Source organism: Nuphar pumila, chromosome 5 (assembly GCF_984573655.1).
Source record: "Nuphar pumila chromosome 5, dmNupPumi1.hap1.1, whole genome shotgun sequence".
Lineage (NCBI taxonomy): Eukaryota > Viridiplantae > Streptophyta > Magnoliopsida > Nymphaeales > Nymphaeaceae > Nuphar > Nuphar pumila.
The window spans coordinates 123821597-123836255 of NC_143253.1; positions in this window are offsets into that span (position 1 = coordinate 123821597).

Consider the following 14659-nt stretch of genomic DNA (forward strand, 5'->3'; position numbering starts at 1 on the left):
ATTTTTATAAATCTCGCGGTATTTGTTACAGAGCTGGTAGGAGCATTTAGTGCACATCACCTTGTGTTGGAACGTTGCAAGTTCAAATCCCAATGGTATGTTGTATAACTGGTAGGGGTCTGCCAAACCTCAGCTTGCCTATCATTAAAAAAAATTTGATAGGCGGATCATGATCGATCAGAATATCAATTTGAATATGAAGTTCAAGCAGTAAATCTGATTCCAAAGCAAAACTAGATCAGTTGAGGTGGACTTGAATCTGGATTGACATTTGACATTGGATCAGTTAAAAATAAGGTCATAACTCTTTTTGTGTTAAAAATTAAGTAGATCCTATGCCCAAATGAACATGATGCATTTGCACCACCACCCAAAAAGTGCACCTTTAGTCCGGGTCTCTCCACACCATGCCAATGTTGGAACTCAATGCACAATAAGGATGAAGGTCAATAGCCGCGACATAAAAAAGTCGCCTCTATTGATTGAGCAATAACGATGACTTTAGAACTCTTCGTGAATGCCTTGACCCTACACAAATGTCGTCATTACGAACATGTCCATAACGATGCCTTAAGATATAACAACGGCATTATATGCAAGTTGACTATGTCACCGTTATAAAGAGACCTATAACGGTGACCTTAGATATCACAGTTATAGGTATGTTTATAACGATGACATTATATGGCCACTATGAGGATGAGGGTTAATAGTGGCGATGCTTTAATGGCGATAATAAATGTCACCACTATTGATAAACTACATATCACCGTTATAAACATACCTATAACAACAACATAATTGTCACCGTTAAAGATACGTCTTTAACGATGACATTATTTGGCCAATAAATATTGCCGTTAAAACTACTTTAATGGTAATATTTAATGGTCGATAATGTCATCATTAAATATCAATAAAAACGATATATAAATGTTGTCGTTATAAGATTTTACTCTATAATGATGACATATATGTCGCCATTGTTGAGTCTATAATTAGGGCCCAATAGGTCCTTTTTGAAAAAAAAAAATTACGCTCTCTCTCCCTCTCTGGCCGCCTTCCTCCCTACTCGGATAATGTTGCCAGACCCCAGCCTCACTCTCGAAGGTCTCCCTCTCTCTCTTCTTCCTCTTCTCCTTCTTCTTCTTCTTCTCTCCTCATTGCCACCGGCGTCGAACCCAGCCCGGGTTGTGTTTGAGCATTGAACCTAGCTCGGGTTGGGTTGTGCTTTCTTAGGGTTAGGGCTTTTAATAATTTTTTTAATTAGCAATTGAGTCTTTTTTTGTTTTTTAAATAAAATGAATGTTTATTTCTGTGTTTTTTCTTTTTAATGAACATTAAACATGATTTTACATACTTGATTTTAGTTAGAAACTTACAATTTCAGGATTGTTTTCCAATTAGCATATATATGAAATTATGAATGATGTTTGTTAGGGCTTAGGTTTTAATTTTTTTATTTACGTTTTTTGTAAATAGCATGAAAACATGTATGTCACACATTTCATATATATTTTTTATTAACTTTTCAATTGCTTTTTTATTTACTTTTTCAACTATATTCATTGTTCTTTTGAGTCCACATGCATAATGATTAATGGAAGTGTAGGTCATGCATATAGTCCATTGTTACTTGGTATTCCCTTGTATACAAGGCATATTGAAAAACCTCATAAAAATGGTTGTATCCTTATGTGTATAACCATATCCATGCTAACACATGCAAGTTATGAAGGGGTTAAAAAGCGTTTGCTTGTTGTTACAGTTAATTGTATTTACAATTGACTTAAAAGTTGAGACATGTTAGTCATATTGAAAAAAATCATAAAAATGATTGTGCCCCCATGTCTACAACATTACTGCACCATATAGAATCAAGTTGTCAATGGGTTAGAAAATGGGACATGTGAAAATCTTCATGCACAAATTATAAATTGATCTAGAGTAAATGTTAGCCCATTTGAGTGCATTGTATGACTGTTGATCAGATTCATGTTAAATACATGTCACACACGTCTCAGTTCCATTGATACTCCTTTATAATATAATACAAATGAGTTTACAATATTATAGTTCTCATATTCTAGTTCTCATATTTTAGTTATCATATTCTACCGACTCATCAATATATATAATTTTATGAGCATTTTTTAGAATTTTAAAAATTTATATTTTTATTTGTAAATGCCATTGATCAAAGATTCTCTTGTTGAATATATTTGGGTCACCATCTATGAATATAGATCAATCATAGATACACATTCATGATAGAAGTTCTAAACCTTATACATCTGAAATTGTTCGATGCAATGAAGCATCACGTGTTCATGTCAATTTTGTTGTTAGAATGTGATGCCCATATCGAGATTGCAAGAATAAAAAATATAAAGTTGTACCATTGATCAAACTACACTTGATTGATTGTACGTGATTCTAGTATAATATATATCCAGTCTCATGTGAGTGTAGCCCAAACACACGTAGATGCAATACATGTACATCATGATAAGAACAAAGATACGATAGAGGTTCATGATCGGGTCGAAGAAATGTTGAACAACGTTATTATAGGGACAACATTGGATGTAGCTACAAACGATGATGGCGAATGTATGCCTCTTCAAGACTTAATGGGTGATGCTAAGAGTGATCTATGTCCAGGTTGTACAAAGTTAACAAAAATAGCTTTCATTCTCAAGTTGTTACATTTCATGCAATCACCGAAGTGATCTGAATTGTGTTGATGGAGGATTTTTTGAACCGTATTAAGATTCGTTATTATGATTGTGTGTAACTTTATAAAACAATGATTCTACCCAAAGGTAGATTGTTGTGTTTCAAATTTACACAGAGTGTTATAATAGATATGTATTCTAGCCCATGAAACATGTTCGTGTTCAAAGGTACATTGTTGATTTGTCGCTGGTTATATAATATGCTAGTTTCACAAACTGAAGTCAATTCCTTGTGAATTAAAAAAACAGATGAACTATGAGTATTATCATTTTCACCAAAATGAAATGATAATGACTCAACTATGCTTGTCTCAGAAAAGGTGAATAATAAAGGGTCTCACTTTTTACCTTTTCATCACAAGTTTCGTCTGAGCAATAATAAAGTATTATCTTTTGTTCCTTGTTATATCAGGGTTTTTTCTTATCGATGGTTCTAGTAACATTCTCCTTTTAGACGGATCTAATTTTTCAAACAGGAAAGAAATAGTGTTGTTAACTCTAGGTTATATGGACCTTGATTTGACCCTTAGAACTTAGGAACCTCCCGCACTTAAAGAGCAGAGCACAGCCGAACAAAAAGCTACCTCTAAGAAGTGGGAGCGTTCGAATAAACTTAGCCTATTGCTTTTGCAGTCAAAAGTGACTAAAATAATTTAAGGAGTCATTCCTCACTACATGACAGTGAAGGAATTTTTTGAAGCCATTGAAGCTCAGTTTGTTAGTTCTAATAAGGCTAGGGCCAGTACGTTGATGTTCAAGATGGTATCTATGAAATAAATCGATGACAATCACATCCGACAACATATTCTGGAAATGAGAAATATTGCATCTCAATTGAATGACATGAAGTTCACCATTTTTTATTCTTTCTTGGTCCATCTAATTTTGGCTTTGTTGCTTACTGAACATGGACCCTTCAAAATCTTTTACAACACACATAATGATGAGTAGTCTTTTAATAACTTGTTATTCAAGTGTGTTAAAGAAGAAGAGAGACTGAAGGGTGAGAGGGTGCCGGGTGCACATATGGCCTCTCATAAGAAAAAGCAGAGGCTAAGGTCAAAGAATAGTTCCTTCAAAAGGAAGAACAAGAAGGGCTCTAGTGAGAGTTATTATAACTCTCAGGTGAAAGTCAAATCCCAGGTGCAGGCTTTTCTATATAGTGTTTCTTCTGCAAGAAGAAGGGGCATAAGAAAGTAGATTGCATGAAACATAAGAAATGACTAAAAAATAAAGGTAATAAGTCATTTGTTTCTCATGAGTGCAATTTGATTCATGTTCCATTGCATAGTTGGTGGATTAATTCAGGTGCCACGGTGCACATTGTCAACTCTTTATAGACATTTGCAAACAAAAGAAAATCGACAGAGCATGCAAAAAGCTTCTTCTTAGAAAATAAGATACGTTCACATGTCAAGAATGTTGGGACCTGCAGAGTAGTGTTGGAATTGAGATTTATTTCGGATTTGGTCAATACATTTTATGTTCCATCCTATAGTCGGAACCTGATTTCAATTTCAAAACTTGATAAATTTGATTTCAGTTTTAAATTTAAAAATTCTAAGCTTGCTATTATCAACAAATTTGTTAATGTGGGTTCTGCATATGTGTGTGATGGTTTATATTGATTAAAAACTGAATTCTAAATTCAGGAATCTCATTCTATACTGAACACAATGATTGACAATAAACATGGCCTAAAGAAAGATCAATCCTATTTGCTTTGGCATCGTTGGTTAGGACACATCTTGAAAGAGAAAGTTGAAAGACTTGTGAAAGAGAAAATCCTTTGATTACTTGATTTCACGAATATAGAGCCATGTATTGACTGCATAAAGGTTAAGCCGTCTAACACATATAAGAAAGATGCCAAACACAACAATAGAAAGTTAAAGATAGTGCATATGGATGTGTGCAGCCTTTTTTCACCGTGGTATATGGGTCAAAAATATTTTATCACCTTTATGGATAATTATTCACGGTATATATATCTCTATTTATTATTTAAAAAATTAGAAGTCTTTCAGGTTTTCAAGGACTTCAAGAAAGAAGTAGAGAAACAAATCGGTGAAGTTATTAAGGTTGTCAAGTCTGATAGAACATTAACATGATTTTTTAAAAAAGGAAGGCATTGTACCTCAGTATATCATGCTTGATGGTGCTAACCAGAATGGTGTAGCTAAGAGAAGAAATTATACACTTAAAGAAATAGTTTGAGCGATGTTGAATCACTCAAATCTTTTCTTGACCTTATGGGGTGAAGATCTTAGGACAACAATGCATATTTTGAATAAGGTTTCTATGAAGGTTGTTCAGAAGACTCCTTATGAGTTATGGATAGATAAAAAATATTTTTTGTCATATATGCACATATGAGGATGTCTAGCTGAAGCTAAATTGTATAACTCATATATAAAAGCCTTTGATCCTAGGATGATTAGTGGATTTTTCATTGGTTATTCAAAAAGATCAAAGGGCTTTAGGTTTTATCGTCCATCTCATACACTACAGATAGTGAAAACAGATAAAGTGATATTTCTTGAAATTGGGACAAATGCATCTCAAAATATTTATTTTAAGAAAATACAAGATTCAGGTTTCATACATGCTAAGGATAAAGACCTAGTTTTTCTTGTCATTGTCTCCTTGGATAATGTCAGGAAAAGTCCGGTCAATGAACATCAATCCCAAATAGAGTCAGTTATTGATGAAGATATACAACAACAACAGGATACAAAACTTTGTTTTGAACCACCTGTAGCACCTGTATGGAGGTCCACGAGGACCAAAAAATCTGCTATCCATCCAGACTATATGGTGTATTTGCAAGAGTCCAATAATTTCATAGATATTAAGGATGATCCCTTCACCTTTACAGAAGCCATTGAAAGTAAAAGATCAATACACTTTATCAATACCATGAAAGAAAAGCTTGACTTTATGACAAAAAACCAAGTATGAGATCTAGTTCCTCGACTTGATGGAGTTATACCTGTTGGTTGTAAATGGGTCTATAAGACAAAAATAGACTCTAAAGGTCATGTGGAGAGGTACAAGGCTAGGCATGTTGTAAAATGTTTCACATAAATAGAGGGCATTGATTATAATGAGACTTTTTCTTCTGTCTCAACACTACAAGAAAATCGTAGATTAGCGACGGACTATATCCATCGCTAATTCGTCGCTAATTGCTCTAACTAGGTTCAGTTTTTTCTTAGTCAGGAACATAAGAGGCTAGTTCAGTTCTTTTCCAATCAAGAATAGACTGAACTGAATCTAGTTCGGTTCCAACTAAATTCATATTAAATTACAAATTAGATCTAGATCTAGTTCTGATCTGGATCTAGAATTATCAGACTGAATCCAAAGCTAGTTCTGATCTAAATCTAGAACTGATACATCTAACTATGAATTGGATCCAGATCCAGCTATATGTTGGATCCATAGCTTATTCGAGTAATCTCGAACTAGATCTAGATCTGATCTGGATCCATTACTATTCCATCTAGCTTTATACTAGATTTAGACCCAATTATGTCTAGATCCAGTTCATCTTGGATCGGCCCAGGTCAACTAGAATGAACTGGACCTAGATGTGGTCTGGTTCAGTTCAAACCAGACCCAAATAGGAAATCAAGGCCTTGTTAGTCCTGACTCGGTCTGATTTGGCTAGAATCGGTTTAGTCGACTAAGTCAGGTTCAAGACTTATTAACCAGACTTAGTCTAGACTGAACCAGACTGAGTCGGTCTTGGTCAGACCCAACCCGGTCTGAGTTGACACAGAGACTAGTTCGGTTAAACCGAGTCAGTCTGGTTCAGTCTGAACCGCCTCGGTCAACTGATTGTTTTTTCTTGGTTCGGTCTGAGCCACACCTAGACTGACCCAAGACCTGACTCAGTCTTCCTTAAGCCCCCCCCCCCCCCCCCCCCCCAAGACCGAGTTGGTTCTGGCAAAATCTCGGTTGGGGTTAATTCCGAAGGGGCACACCCCCTTCCCTGCTTCCACCTCCCACCACAGAGGTTGCTGACCCTCTCTCTCTCTCTCTCCAACAATGCCAACCTTCCAAAAAAGGAAACAAAGAGAGCGAATAAGCCTTATCCTCACCCCCTTCCCGTGACAAGTGGGGGAGATGGCTGGGAAACCGTCTTCCTCATTCATTCGGGGTTCCTTTTCTTTTTTACTCACCTTCTCCACCCGACACATACATTTATTTCATCAACTATGCATGTAAAATCATCACATAGAATCTCACAGAAGGATGAAAGAGGGAGATATATTTGGTGGTGAGCCTTCGTTTCAAGGAGCTCATCAAATTTGTATCATCGTTAATTATCTGATTCATACTGTTCACAGAAAAAAATTAAATTGTTAAAAGTAGACACTAAAAAGGTACTTGATTCCATTAAATGAAATTTCTTTCTCACTAAGGAAAGATTTGGTTTCTGTATCAAAATTGACATAGTGGATCAGGGAATTACTTTCTTCAATCTCAATATCAGTGAATATAAATGGTACCATTAGTCTGTCATTCCCTCTTTAAGAGGTCTTGGGACTTATGGAATAGACCGCAAATTTGAGAGTAGTCAGTGTTGGGCTCTTAGCACTATGAGATTTAATTATGTTACTATTTGTAGGTGAAGTTCAGATTTTTCATGCGGCATCTATAAGTAATTTATGGAGTTATTGATTGATTCAGAGGACATTTGTAACTGTTTCAAGCAGAGAAAATGTTTTGTTATCTGTTTCATCCTCATCTTAATGCCCTGGATCGTGATACGAGGTTTTGACAATCAAGTTTAGCTTTCCACCTTTTGCAAGTTGAGACTCGGCAGCATGGAAATTGTTGACCAACATGGATTTTGCAGATATTTTATATGGTTCATGGACGTCTTCATATGCTGTATATTTTTTGCCAATCTGAACTGGGGATCCTGCGTCTCTCTTAGAACAGGGGATACTCCATTTCCTGTGCAACATGCTGTAATCAGGTTTAAGCTATTGTAGTTTGATAGGGGATACTCTGTTCTTCTCTGTTTAGTGTGGGTTTTACTTGTTTCTTACGAGGTTAGTATTCTGAGCACTAGTTTAGCTCCGTTTCTGCTCTGCTTTCCTGTTAGCTGTTTATATCTGGCCACTCCTGGTTGCCACTGATGTAAATTCTTTACGGTTAATTATAAATTTTCACTGATATTCAAAAAGAAAGAAAAAATGGAACTGGATCCTGTTCCACTAAATTGTTCTGTGTCAAAATAGCCAAATGATATAGTGGAATTGGATTCCAATTTCCACCAAATTCCCAGAATCCAAACACACTATAAAGAAAACCAGGTTAATAAAATGACAGTAACAATGGAGAGGTAACAAGTGATACCCTAGCATTATAATAGCATAAATTGATCACTCCCTCTCTCTTCTGAAACCTGATTGCAGCCTAGAGCAAGATTCATGTTTTTTCTCATTTGAATTTCCTTACAAGTGTGACCTCACCTCACCTCACATTTCTGTAATTAATTTCTTTTGCAACAGGGTGCCTCTTTCTACCTGTTTTGTGTCTTTACGTTAAAATGATTTTCAATGTTATTAAAAAGAGTGTCTGCCATAACCAGCGATAATTTACAATGCCACATGCAGATATTTACTTGTAAGATAAAGACTTGTTCTGGCTCTGCCGTTGTATACAATTAATATAGTCTCAATGGTTGTTTCAACGTACATCTTCCTCTTTAAATTGTCGGGCCACTTGTTTTCGTATCCTGTCAGCATTTGCCAACTCATTTCTCATACGGAAAAAAAAAATTAGCTTCATTGAGCAAGAGGGCCCACAAAAGGGTGATGTGAGAGCCGGACATTCATCTGAAAGTCCAAGCATTATCGAATCACATCCAATCGGCTTCGAGGATATCTCATCCTCAGCCTTGTACTCTAAGTTTCTGTTTTAATTATATTATTAATTTTTTTACCTCAGAAAAAAAAGTCCAAGCATTAAGAAACTGTTGCCTGATAGGCCTGATGGCCAACGTGACAGCAGTAAGCATTTAATTAATGATTAATATTTCATTGACAAATACTTCAAGTTAAAAATCCCTTATCTCTACGAAGGTGGCATTGCAAAGAACAGAACAACCTTCTCAGGCCTTCTTCCTTTGTCCAGTGGTCAGAAATATGGCCGATGCCATATTTCCAAAGCTGATGGGATTTGGTTCTTGTTGCTGCTTTCCCTACCTACTGCATCAAACACATAAATCATTGTTGCTTTAAACATAAAAATCACTATTGATTTAAATGTATAAATCATTCATGTTTCAAACGTACAAATTGTTGTTGAAATCGCACCGTTCATAAGTACATATCGTTGTAACGTTTGAACTTCATAAGTAAACATCATTGTACGATTTAGCAAACTTAAGTATAAATTGTGGTAACTTCATAAATCATAAATACACATCGCTACTGCTTTAAACGTATAAATTGTTGCTGCATCAAATGTATAAATCATTGTTGCATTCAATCGTTCAAATCATTATATAAATTTAGCCTTCATAAGTACATATCATTGTAATGTTTGTCATTCATAAGAACAAAACATGATAACTATTTTTCGATGTCCAAAAGGTAGATAGGTATAAATTGATTTGTTCCAGTATGAAAATAGGTGTTATTTAGCATGAATAGTACAACCAGTTATAAGATTTAGTATTTTGATTTACAAATCGATTTGTTTACATAACGAAACCTTACACGAAACTCACCGAAACGATAGAAGTTTTGGTAATCCGACAGTGAAGGAGAAACACCCAAAAGGTTGATGCAGTCGATGGTGACAACGATTCTCCCACTGCGCAGATGACAACAATGGTTGCTCTGACGACAACAGATGACAACAAAGGGTGCTTCATCTACAACAAACGATGATGAAGAGTGTTCCAACGATAGCAGACAACAGCAAAAGGTGTGTCGTCAAAGGGAGCTCCTGTTACAACAAATGTTGCGTCGTCAAAGGGTGATTCGACGACAGCATAGGAGTTTACTGCTTAGGGTGAAAATAAAACGTTTGGACTTTGAAGAGTTAAGATCATCCTCCCTTTTTTGGATGGACATTTTTGTCTTTTTCTTAAATCATCATTTCATGATGGGAAAGGGTACTTAAGTCTTTGCAACCACACCAGACTCTGACGCTAAGTGATGCCGATACACACGGGGATACGAGCCCATTCGAACCCCCAAACATGCACCTACATGTTCGAGGGGGATATATAACCTGCTTCGGTTTATTTTCTAAGGATGAATATATATGGATATATATGCTGCTAAGATCACCTATATTATTTTAAATTAAATTAGGGCTTATGTGCTGCATAGTGGATTGGATAAGGATGGTAATATCAGTTGCAGGTGGTTGAATGTAGATCGTTGGGTTGAACCTGATTTGGGCTGGATAAAGATTAATGTATTTAGTATGCTTGGCATCCGCTGGAGGGTGGGGTTCACTATCAGGGACTTGGAGGGTCAGAACTTGTTCATAGGTGCGTCGGTTCGGTGTCATTAGGATTTTCATAGGGAATTGGAGGTTTGGAAGCACATATTGAGCCTAATTCTTAGTAACAGGAAAGTCATTTTGGAATCTTCAAGAAAGGACGTGATCGCTGGTGCCCGACCAATGTTAGATCCGGAAGTTCTGAACTTGATGCTAAATTTTGATCGATTCAGGTGTTTCCGAGTTCCGAAGGAGAGGAATTTCATTCCTAGATGTATTGCTCGGTTGGTGATGAACCTTCAAACCCGCAGATGCGAACAATTAATCTCTATGTTACCCTATTCCTACACCAAAATTAAAAGAAAGCAAGAAAATACTGAAAAAAATTATGTAAAATAAAAAAAAAAAAAGTGTTTTTATGACGAAAGAATCCTCATCAAGAACCTGGTCACTTAATAGGAACTTCGAGTTGCGAATACGACCACCCAGCCTTAAGTGCCCCCAAACCGTGATAAAGCAATAGCAGTCCCATGTGCTAAGAGGATTTGATCTTTGGCCGTGCATACCACATGAGCAACCATTGGGGTGGTAAAATAATAAGTTTCAATCATCCATTTTTATAATTCTCCCTCCTCACATAATAAGTATTTATAGAAAAATAAAACCCTAATCCTACTTTGGAGGAAATATTCAAATACAAAGATACACAAAAATCTAAAATCTAAGATGACTCTTTATAAACATAAGTCTTGTGTCATGCTCCTCCATCAATTGGGCATCTATCAGGTGAATGTAATTTGGAAGGATAAACCCCTGATTAGTTCTCCGACCCATTTAGCATGATCTGATTGTATCTCATTCTGTTTTGGTAGGGTCCGCCTAACCCCAACTTGCTAATCCAAAAAAAAAAAAAAAAACATAAAATATATTAGTCGCCCCGCCAAAAGCAGTTGACTTTACAACAAATAAAAAATCACAAAGAGCATTACTAAAAATCTGGGTTTAGAAAATCTTCATTTTTCTTAATTGAAAACCCGTGGGCTTAGTTAACTGAAAATCTGGAACGCTTTCTGTGTCGGAAATTTTCTAACCCATCACCACCGAACTGCGCCATACCGTAATTGCTATAATGCCTGCTATCACTCAAAAGAGAGACCATTACCAACGTGGAAGGGGCATTGGCTGCCATGTTTACAGGCATGCGATGAAATTCATTGGTAAGAGATCGGGAAGGGTCAACTGTAAACCTCACCAACCTCCATCAGGGGTTCGCCTTTGATGACATTCATCTTATAATAAGATGGATGGCATCCAAGACATGCTTGGAAGTTTTCTTTTTTTTTTGTCTGTTCATAACACCTGGCAGCATTTGTTTTGTATCTGAAAACCGTGCATCTTAATCCCGATGAGATTCAAAACAAATGCTGCCAATTTGTCAGCGAGTAGAGCTAACCAATGTTATCAGTATCAGTGTGTATCGGCCGATAAGCATCGTAAGAATTTCGAGACGCTTCATCCTGAATCGATTATTTTTTTTTTAAATAAATACCAAATATACTAAAAAATATTTTTTATTATTTTAATACTATTTTAATGGTTTTAACACGTGTCATGTTATGGTTGATACATAATATTTTTTATTATTATTTTCTGGCCGATACAGAACGATTCAGCTGAGTATCAGTGTCGGCACATACAGCTGAATCAGTGACCCAACTAATCCGGGCCGAACCCCTCAAGTTTCACATTACCGTGTTTGACTCTGCATTGTCATCTCCGTGTGCAGTGTTGGACGCCCTCATTGACACGCTTCTCACACCCCAAATCTATATACCGCCACTGTCAGCGCCTTCGCTGCAGCTTCCTTGACTTGGAATACAAATTTCGGTGCTATGTTTCATCGTCGTCTTCTATTAGGAGCTTCAAAATTCTTTGATCAACATTTTTGGTTGTGCTGGTACTTCTCTTGCGATGGGTCTGTTTTCCATAACCAGTGGGTGGGGGTTGGAGTTCCTCCCTAAATGGCTGGTCCGTTCTCCCGATCAGGCCTCCTGCCCACCACTCTTGATTGACGTTGAAACGGCTGGATCCGATTCATCGGAAGCCCTGATGGATGAAATTCAGCCTGGTGCTTGTGACTCATCGCCTACATCCATGATCTCGTACGCTTCGGAAAAAAGGTTTCACAATTTTGGAAGTGGTTATTGATCCGAAAGAAAATTCTGCTGCCAGGACTCCCCATCGTGGATGGCTGGAACCGTCCTCAGATCCTTGCCTCCAATCCGGTCTACCTCCTCCACCCCAAGGACACCACGCGTCCTCTTCCTCAGCTTCCTCCTTTTCCTCCTCCTCGTTTTTCACCTCCTGCTCATCCTTCTCCACAGCTTCCTCAGCTTCCAACCCCTCCTGCACTTCTTCCTCCTCCTCAGCTTCCAACCCGTCCTCCTCCTCCTCCTCCTCAGCTTCCAACCCCTCCTGCTCTTCTTCCTCCTCCTCAGCTTCCAACCCCTCTTGCTCTTCTTCCTCCTCCTCAGCTTCCAACCCCTCTTGCTCTTCTTCCTCCTCCTCAGCTTCCTCACCCTCCTCCTCCTTCTACTCAGCTTCCAACCCCTCCTCCTTCTACTCTGCTTCCAACCCCTCCTCCTCCTCCTCAGCTTCCAACCCCTCCTGCTCTTTTTCCTCTCCCTCCTCCTCCTGCTTCTCAGCTTCCAACCCTTCCTCCTAGCTCCACTTCCTCAGCTTCCAACTCCTCCTCATCATCATCATCAAAGAGGGAGGAAGGACGTTGGATAACAGATTGGAAGTTAGTTGCCATCCTTGTGCCCGTTCAGGGAGCCGGCTTTTTGGCTCCTGTACCAGTGGAATTGGTAGTCAAACTGCCAGCGCAGTGGCTTAGATTTCCTTTGATCTGCGTCACCTTGGTGTTTCTAATATGCTTCTTCCTTTCATTTATAGTATTGCTCACGCCTTGCTTGCCAGCTAGAGTCCGGAAAATCTTCTTCTACGTTTCCGGCTACCTTACCTTGGCCGCTTTTCTCGTGCTGGCGGCAGTGACTGTGGTTTACAGCGGAACAAGGTTCTCTCTCTCTCTCTCTCTCTCTCTCTCTCATGCCAGTTTGCCGAAGTAATATTGAAAGAAATTTTGCTAATTACAAAATAGAGAACTAAAAGGATGTTAGGTGGTCACCGAAAGTAGGTGACGATCGCTAACATCAGAAGAAAGAAAAAAAAACAATTCAGAAGAAAGTTTTGAGGGAAGAGAAGGAACCCAAAAGGCAAATTTTGAGTCATAACGTCAATCTTCGTCTTCCTCCTCTTCGTTCTCTTCTTCCTCGTCGAGTCAAACTTGGACTCGTAAGATGGAGCAAAAAGCGAGAGAGGAAGGTAAAGAGGGAGGTGGGGAGAGAGATTCTTGCATAACTAGCGTGCATGAATCAACAATCATTCCCGACCGTTAATGATCGTTAGTTTCTACTGAATCTCTCACGGTTGAATAAGTCGATCAATTATTTTTTTAGTTCCTTCGAAACAACAAAATAATAAGTCGATCTGTGTAACTTCCTTTCTGTCGACAAGCCACCAAAGAACTCCGCTTAGCTCGAACAAACTATTGTGTGCAAGTTTTTTTTCTTTCCTTTTTGCTTGCAGTAAAACAGATTCTTTTTCTACTTTGTCCTTAATTTTATTTCTACAATTCTATAATTGCAGATGAGAAGGATGAAGAAGTCATTCAGGTCAGGTAATATCTCTCTCTCTGAAGTCTGTGCCTGCGCACGAGCACGTATGTTTTTTGTGTATATGTTCATGTATCACGTGTAGGCAATCAGATTGCTAGATAACCATTTCATTTCCGACACGTACTTACAAAATCTTTTATTTCCGACTGGTACTTAGATGAAAATTTTCATACGCTACATGATGCTTGATTCTCATTTGAATGCATTCGACCATAGAGATCCAACTCTGAGGTCTCCTGTCCGATAATTGAAACCCGATCCGTGAGACTCTCGTCTCTTGTGTTTGACACGCTTCTCACACGCACTGTCAGTGCCTTCGCTGTACCTTCTTGATGCGTTTTCGAAGCTTCTGTGAAGTGTTGGACGCCCCCATTGACACGCACTGTCAGCGCCTTCGCTGTACCTTCTTGACGCGTTTTCGAAGGTACAAAATTCTGTGTTTCATCGTCTTCTTCTATTAGGAGCTTCCTTGACTTGGAATGCAAGTTTCCCTGCTGTGTTTCATCGTCTTCTTCAATTAGGAGCTTCAAAATTCTTTGATCAACATTTTTGGTTGTGCTGCTACTTTTCTTGCGATGGGTCTGTTTTCCATAACCAGTGGGTGGGGGTCGGAGTTCCTCCCTAAATGGCTGGTCCGTTCTCCTGATCAATCACTCTTGAATGAGGTTGAATCGGCTGGATCCGATTCATCGGAAGCCCTGATGGATG